The following is a 9,395-nucleotide window of genomic DNA, read 5'->3' as shown; positions in this document are numbered from 1 at the left end:
GGTGTAGTTTTATAATTGTTTTAAACTTCATTTTCACTCTATATAAAACCTTCTAGTATAATGATCAAATTACGTAAAATTACCTGTCAATTGAACTTGTTCTTCATTCCCAATTCTTCCCAATTTGCTTCACCCCTTTTCGATTCAATTCTGAAGGATATTGTTACAAGTTGAATTCGTAACTAGGATTAATGTTTCATAATCCAATAGACCAAGAAGAATTCAGTTGTTTCAAGGTGCAACGAAAGAATAGTAAACAAGAATTAGTCCAAGAGTTTTAAAATGAAGAAGAAAGATTCATAAATTTGGTTGAGAGATAAGTCAAACTTTCACAAATTAATTAATGCCCTTAATTGGAGGGTGAGTTCGACTTATATACCGACCGAACCCACTAGAGAATTCAGTTACAACTCCCCAAATATGACTAGGAAGATTATTTCAAGAATCCAGGGTTAATGATTCACAACATTAGTTTAAAAAAATATAAATTCAAACATTCAAATATTCAACTCTAATTGGGTCTGCAAATGAGTCAAACCGAGCTCAAGCGAGCTTGAGCTCGAGATCGAGCTCAACTTGATTTAGTATTTATTAGTTCGGCTCGAATGAGTTTATAAATTGTAGCTCGAACTCGACTCCACTATTTACCTACAAACTCAGCTTGACTCAAAAAACTTGAACTAAAATTCAATTTTCAAGCTCAAACTCGAGCTCAAGCTGGTAGTCGAGTTTAAATAAGTTTTATAACAATAGTTATTAAAGAGAATACTCCATTTCCGGCACAAAAAAGATGGTGGAGTAACTTGAGTTTACTAATTCTCGAAAGAAATAATATGAAGAAATGAAGCGATAAAAGAAGAAAGAGTGCTTATGAATAAGTGTGAAAAATGATGAAAAGAGAAGAGTATTTGTGAATAAGTGAGATGGTAAAAAAGAAAAAAAATACTTAGGAATGCATGATATAATTGTTAGAATATATTATATTATTTTTATCATATAATATGTTATAATAATGATGTTGTATTATGGAATTAGAGTTTTTATTTTGATTTTTGGGCAATACGATATAATTATGTGAACCTACCATATTGACTTTGAAAAGAGAATGAAGAAACAAATATTTATTTTAAATTTTAATGTTAATATTAATTAAAAAGTTATAAATTATATATTATTAGGCTCGAAAAAACTCGACAAGTCACCGAGAGAATATTATATGAGCTCGAGCTCGGCTCGAATATTAAACGAGTCGGCTCGAGCTCGGATCAAACTTGGTCAAAGTCAAGATCAAGTCGATATTTAACCGAGCATTTCACGAGTAACTCACAAGCATCTTGGCTCATTTACAACCCTAACCCTAACTATCAATATAGCCTTGTTGGGCACAATTCTATCCCAACCGTTCGATTAATCATGAGATTGTAGCATTATCCCTCCTTTAATTCTCCGTCGTCCTCGACGAATTGATCTTGGTCTGGTCTACCTCCACTTTGGCAGCATATTTGAGCATTGAATGCTTATTGTTTCAGCATCTTCCCAAGTCTGATCTTCTATTTCCGCCCCTTCCCGGTTGTCTTTTCGTCTTCCCTACGTCACGAAATCCTGTTCACCCACAATATTGTCTATCTTGTTAGTTCGTGCATTAATATGGGGAATTTTCACAATGGTAGTAGGGATTCCTTGAAAGTTTTCAATTGTGATACATGAAGACATTGTGTATCATGGAATTGGCACCGAGTTATAATATTTTTGTTACTTCCCCAATAATCTCCAGTACTTGGAAGGGCCCAAAATACTTGGGGAGAGTTTGTGGAATAGCTTCTGGACTGAGAGCTACCTATATGGTTGTAGTTTCACCAATGCCCAACCTCCCACTTTTAAAGCGAATTTTTTTTCTCTTTTTGTCCTACGATTTTTTCATGCGGTTCTGGGCTCCTTAAAAATGGAACTTCAACAACTAATGTGTGGCCTCCCTTATTGTCAAGGACACATCCACATCTTCCACTCTCAGTCTCCTGCAACATAAGGTGTGTGAACATGTGAGGATATCCGTATATTGTTTAAAAAGGAGTTGTTTGTATTTCCGTATGAAAATTGGTGTTGTTGGCCATACAACATAAATATGTCACCAAACACTTGTTGATTATCTCATTTTTCATATGTCTAGGGTGATAAACTGTGGACAAAGCTTGTTAAACTTTTTATATGTTCAAGAGTTCTCACCAAAAAGTGTTCAAGAACACATTGTCATGGTCGTTGACATTTCACGGAGCTTTGAAAAGTTGGCCACAAACGTTACAACAACTATCCAGACTGTGAAAGTGTGATGTAAACTCATAAAGGGTCATTTTGGATAGCCTATCCACTACCACAAATATAACTATTTTCCTTTGTGACTTTGGCAAACTCTTTATGAAATCCATAGGAACCGTTTGTGAATTGCTAAGGGCTATAGTAGACCCTTGTATGCTGGATCTGGCATACTTTGTAGATCCACATGAATTCTCTAATATCTTTTAACATCCCAGGATAGGAGTATGCAAACTACATCTTTTTTTGGGTGACCAACATTCTCAAATATTCCTCTCTTCTCCCAAATATATTACTGCAATGAGGGTGGTTCTAAGCTTACTATTCTTCTCCACTACCAGGTGGTCCCTTCTTTTTAGCATCCCATCATCGTATGAAAATTTTAGATGAATGTTAGTATTTGTTCAATTTTTTGAATAATTTTGGCTAAGTTGGGATCACCTTCATAAGCCTCATGAATTTGACTTTGGATAACAACGTGATATACGGAGACCCTTGCGCATTAGACTCTTGTTTCCCTCCTAGACAATGCATCTACCACCAATTTTTTTATTTTGCACCAATAAATCGTATCCCACTAATTTAAAACATGATTTCTCTTGGGTCGAAGTCTATATCTTCTATTCTAGAAAATATTTGAGAGCTTCATGATATGTCTCTACAATGAACTACTTATATTTGAGATAGAATCTCCATTTTTCCATAGTAAAGGTCAAGGTGATCAAGTCATTCTCGTATGTGAATGATGGTAGCTTTCCTAGTTCGATAACCTTGCTGATAAATGAGATATGTCAACATTCCTGCATCAACACCGCACCCATTTAAGCTCTATTTGTATTAGTTTCCATCACAAAGAGAATTATGAAGTTGGGAAGCACTAGGACTAGAGGGGATAACATATGTTGCTTCAGCAACTAGAACGCAACCTCAACCTCTTCATTCTATGCAAATTATCCTTTTTTTAGGAGGGCAGTAAGGGGTAATGCTATGGAACCGTAGTCCTTGATAAACATTCGATAATATCCAATCATCCCAAGAACCCTTTCATTTGTTTTACTAATTACAGAACCAACCATGTGCTCATTGCCTCTAGCTTCTCCAGGTTAGTAGCCACTCCACTTTATCCAATATGTGGCCCTGGTTGAAAATTTTTTCTACACCCAAAGCTACATTTTTATTGTTGAGGAATAACCTGTGTTGTTGCAATGTTGACAGGACGTGGTGTAAGTGGAAGATGTGCTCATTCCATCTTTAACTATACACTAGGATTTCATCAAAATATACTAGCACAAACCTCCTAAAATTTGTTTTAGGGTTACGTTCATTAGGTTTTGGAAAGAGGATCGAGCATTGGTTAAACCGAAGGGCATCACCATAAATTCATCCTTATAAATCCAGAATGCTTTCTTGTGGTAGTCACCTAGATGCATTCTTATCTGATGGGACTAGACCGCAAATCAAACTTGGAGAAAATCCTAGACCCGTGTGACTCTTCCATTAGTTACTCGATGAAGGGGATATGAAATTTATTATTGATGGTTGCTAAGTTAAGTCATCTATAATTGATGCACAACCTCCAAGACAAGTCCTTCTTTTGGACCAGCACCACATGGGCAGCAAAATAGTTATGGCTCCTTGTAATGTCTCCCATATCCAACATATCATTGATCAACTATTCAATTTATGTCTTTTGCAGGGTAGGTACTGGTATGAGCGCAAACACAAAACTTTAGTGTATTTCTTTAGTAGGATTCAATGATCTTGTTCCCTGGTTGGTGGTAGGTCTTCAAGTTGTTGGAATAGAGTGTTGAAGTTTTTGAGCAGTTGTTAGAGATCCTTATGAACCTCTTCTGGTGTCATTATGATAAGTGGAAAAAATTGGCCTTTATGCTCTCTCCTTATTTGCACCATTGCAATAATATTGTCTTTCTTTAATAACTTCTCCAACTGATTTTCTCATATCAGGTTGATCTATACATGGATATATCTTACAAGACAATGATTATCCATTCTTCTTTTTTAAAAAAGAGGGCCAACTTTTAGAATCCCATGATGAAGGCTAAAATAATCAATCACTCAATGTCTAGAACAATATCGTACCATATCATGGTAAGCACTTTCATATATATTCGGTAATCCTTACCCTTTATTGGCCATTTTAGATATTGGAAAATGTTGAAGCAGAATATATTAGAGTGATTAATTTAATCACTCATACTAACAACACATGAGTGGGTAGGGTATCATGGTTATATTTTTCATAATCCTAATGTTTATAAAAGTATGAGTGTTGTATGTATAAATCAGGATCACCGCCGGTAAGTTCCCGATCTTACTAAGGACCTGTAGTGTCTAAAATTTATTAGAACCGATCAATGTGTGCAAAGAAATGACAAACTTTTCCCCTACACTTGTTGTCTTGGAAGAGAATTGTCAAGAACTAGCTCTAGGGTGACATCTTAGAAGCCTAGTAAGCTTTCTTGGTCATTAGTCAAGACCATGAATAACTTTGATTTACATATGTGATTAGGTTTCCACTTTTTATCACAGGTGTAAGAGAGGCATTTCCTCCTCTTTGCATCCATTACAGTCAAGTCTAACTACTTCATATGGCCCTAGTTCACACTAGAAGAAGAAGCACATGTTGGGTTTGGCTTGAGGTAGGTGATCTAATTTGTGCTTGGCTAGGCCAATTTAACATTGGCTAGCTTGAGCAATATTAGTGGTTCAACACTATACAAGTGTCCGCTGCTCAACATTAACTTGTATGTTGCTTCTTAGATATTGGTCATCGACATGACCTCATTTAAGGAAATAAGAAACCATAACCTCACTACATTTGCAATTTCCTCCCTCAATCTAGACCTGTAGTAGTCTATAATATTTTCCCTGAGCATACTATACAACTTTTGGGAAATTATCATGTATTGAAGATTGTATATTTGGACTGAATTAACCTATTTCAAGTGCATCAATTGCCTCATGGGGTTTCATTTATAGAAGGACCGAACTGCAACAAAAAGTTCCTCTTGAACACTTCCCACGTCATGACTTCTCTATGGTTACACTACTAAAGGTATGAACCATACCATATTTTGGCATCGCTAGTAAAGTGGATGAGAGCAATGTTAGTTTTAGTTGCATCAATAATTTTGTCCACTCGAAAGAACTGCTCAGCGGATATAAGTCAACCCTCCACATATGTTCCATCGAACTCAGAGAAATTGATTATGGTGAGTCGAGTTGGAGTAACACATTATTTGTGCTATTGGAAGAGTCTATCGCAAGGAGGGTTCTGATGAACAACATCATCAAAAAGCCCTAGGGCGGGTTCTTGGGCAAGAAGAGACCTTTCTTCTATGGTTATCAATTTGTCTTTTGTGGCATTGAATCTTAGGTCTATATTGTTATTCAATTCATTCATATTTTGAGCCATGTTTTGTTGTAGTGATGCTTGCAGGGAAGTTGTCTCTAGGTCAAGACATCAATTGACACTTTAAGGGCATCGATCTCGGCTTGTTGTCAAGTTTCTATTTTTGTAGAACCGTCTGACTTTCACACTAAATTTTACAAGTTAAATTCGTAACTAGGATTAAGGTTTTCTAATCCAATGGACCGAGAATGATGCAGTTGTTTCAGGGTGCAACGAAAGATTATAAAACAAGAATTCAAAGGTTTCGAGGAGAAAAAGCAACATGGGTGAGAAGAGAATACTGTTAGCGCCTAATAGTCGAAGAATTGTAAAATGTAGAAGGAGCTCCAAAAGTTTAGTTGAGAGATAAGCCAAATTTTCACAAATTTATTAATGCCCTTAATTGGGGTGAGTTCAGTTTTATATACCGACTAAACCCACTAGAGAATTCAGTTACAACTGCCCAAATTTGAGCATGAAGATTAATTTAAGAACTTAGAGTTAGGAATTCACAAAATTAGCTTTAAAAAACAAAAATTCAAACATTCAAATATCCCATCATAATTGTCAATATAGCCTTGTTAGCATGATTCTATCAGAGTTGTTCGATCAATCTTGGGATTATAGTAGATATTCATCTCCTCTGATCATCTATGTTCTTCTGTCATTGATAAAGAAGGTAATCATTTGAGCGTGATATCTTCAAGAAAGAGGAAGACGATATCATCTTCAAACCCTTGCAAAAAAATAATCGAGCGTTTCATATAGAATCTTTTAATGGAATAAAATCTTAAATCCACCGAAATTTCAACGACCAAGCTCAAATACAGATGTAAGATGTTACACCTAGGGATGGCAACAGGTACCCTACCCGCCGGATAGTGAAGTACTCATCCCTAAACCCGATTTTCATTTTACTACCCGACCCCGATAGGTATCTCTATTTATATCCCTATCCCCGATTTGTAGGGTACCCGATATCCGACGGGTACCCCATTACCCGATTAAAGTGTGAAATTATATTTATTATTTTCTAAATATACTAAATATTAAAAAAAAATTAACACATTTAAACTAAAATAATTATAAATTAAATATAATATCTTAACTCATATGTTATTACAAAATATAATTGACCAAAAAATATTAATAAATATTGTATTCATTCAAACTACATAATATAAATTAATTAATACTACAAAATATAAATAAACTTAAAATGGATATAATAATATACTTAATTAAACATAAACTTCAAAATATTTATCATCAATGCAGTTTTCTAAAAAAAAAAAAACACATCCTTTTGAAGTCTGGTAGAAGTTACAGATATTTCAACTTTTTGCTGCTAAAATAGAAGAAGCTACAAAATAGAGATCGAAGATTAAGTTAATAAATAAGTATAAGATTATAAAAGTTGAAGACCAAGCATAACTTTATTAAATAATAAATAACAATTAAACTAGTAATATCGAAATTTGAAAAACACAAATGAAAACATTACTTACTTGTTTAGTTTTGTTGTAGATGTTGAACAATATAACAATCTTTTTTATTATTGGAGACTTGAAGTTAGAAAAAAATTAAAGAAAAGGTTGAAGATAGAAGTTAATAAATAAGTATAAGATTATAAAAGTTGAAGACCAAACATAACTTTATTAAATAATAAATAAAAATTAAACTAGTAATATCAAAATTTGAAAAACACAAATGAAAACATTACTTACTTGTATAGTTATGTTGTAGATGTTGAACAATATAACAATCTTTTTTATTATTGGAGACTTGAAGTTAGAAAAAAAAATTAAAGAGAAAGTTGAAGAATAAAAACTAGAAAGAATATTGAAGATAAAAGTAAGGTTGAAAAAAAGATGAAAAATGAATAACGAAGATTAAGAGTCATGACTAATAAGAGAGAAATACTTATTATAATGATGTTGGCGTGACTTATCGATGGTTAAAAGGTGGAATTTGAAAAGTTACTTAAATGTTAACAATATATATATTAATATTAATATATTCGGGTATCGGGTTTGAGCTTCCAACACTACCCATCCCCGAACCCGATCGGGTAATATTTTTCACTCCCCATTCCTGACCCCGATTTTAAATACCCAAACCCGACCATCGGATACCCACAGGTATCGGATATACGGGTACTCATTGTCATCCCTAGTTACACTTACTTCACCACAATTACTTCTACCGCGACCTTTGAGGAATGGCCAAAACTCGTCGAAACCGCGATCTCATCCCGTTAGTCATTAATTCATATGAAGCCGCTCAAATCAGATCCACGCTGGCCACCATGAGTCACAAATGAGCCTCTCACTTCAGATCGTAGGACGAGGAAGACGAATAAGACAATGAATGCTAGCTCCCTATCTAGGTGACTCGACCTGAGTATCCATGGTGATAGACATGTTCTTATAAATAAAAATGATACCATTAGAACTTGTTTGATATATTTTTTTTAAAGTTTATTGTTTGATAAGAAATTAGGTTATTTAAGTTTTTAATTGGTTTAATTATTTTTATTTTTTTAATTTAATAAAAATAAAGTAAGGATAATTTTAGGGTGGTTCCTTACTGTATATCGATTTTTTTATTTATACTGTATATCGTAATAAAATTTTTAATATAAAAAAAATTATTTTTATACCGTACCGAAATATCGGTATAATATATGATCATATCAAATATTTGCGGTATGTCTATATTTCGGTACAATATCAATCTTACTTAAAAAATAAATAAATATTATATTCAAATAAGAAAAACTCATCCCAAAATGGATCTAATTGCACAAATTTGTTGATCCGTTGTTGGTCACCTAAATCTAATTCATGAAATTACGATCTATTTATTTATAATTTAATTAATTATTATTTATTTACTTAGAGCATAATTAATATGTAATTTTTGTACATTGGTTGAAAATCATTGAATATAAATGTTTGGTTGGAAAATTTAATTAATTAAGAGTAAATTAAATCCTTATACACCGAATTCATCCACTCAGTAATAAAAATTATTGTCGTATTTATTTTCTCTCTTTTTCACCCTCTTTTCAATCTTCTACCTCTCTCTTTCTTTTTTTTTTCTTTTTTTTTTATTATTTTTTTTTTTAGTATATTCAAATTTTTTTATAGCTAATGTTCCGTATTTATAGATCAAGTTTGTATATATAACGTTAAATGATAATATTTTTTTATCTTTTAATTTTGAAATAATGTTATAAATAAATTTGTAATTGATTAATTTACTCATAAAATAAATTTGTTCTTAACATTTACTTATTATATAATTAGTCGTATATTAACATTAAAATTTAAAATCTTTTAACAAAAAATAAGGATTTCTATTAACTTATCATTTTGACTTGTAATAAAAAAAATTCAGCAATCAAGATTGATTAAAAATACCGTTCTAGATCAAATTATTACAACTTGTGAGTAAATATAGATAAATTGTGTTTGCTACGTGTTGTTTAATATCTATTTAAATAAATTTCCAGTTAATCTATCTAACTATTATGTTATTTAAAAATAACTGAAGAGTGATGATTTTACCTTGAAAAATTATGTTTTATTTAGAAATTAATTGTTTTATTATTTGTCACTCTAAAAAAATGTTACACTTTGTTAACATGGACACATTCTACGTTTATCTT

The sequence above is a fragment of the Impatiens glandulifera genome, chromosome 3 (assembly GCF_907164915.1).
Source record: "Impatiens glandulifera chromosome 3, dImpGla2.1, whole genome shotgun sequence".
In the NCBI taxonomy this organism is placed as follows: Eukaryota; Viridiplantae; Streptophyta; class Magnoliopsida; order Ericales; family Balsaminaceae; genus Impatiens; species Impatiens glandulifera.
This window is presented reverse-complemented; position numbering follows the sequence as displayed.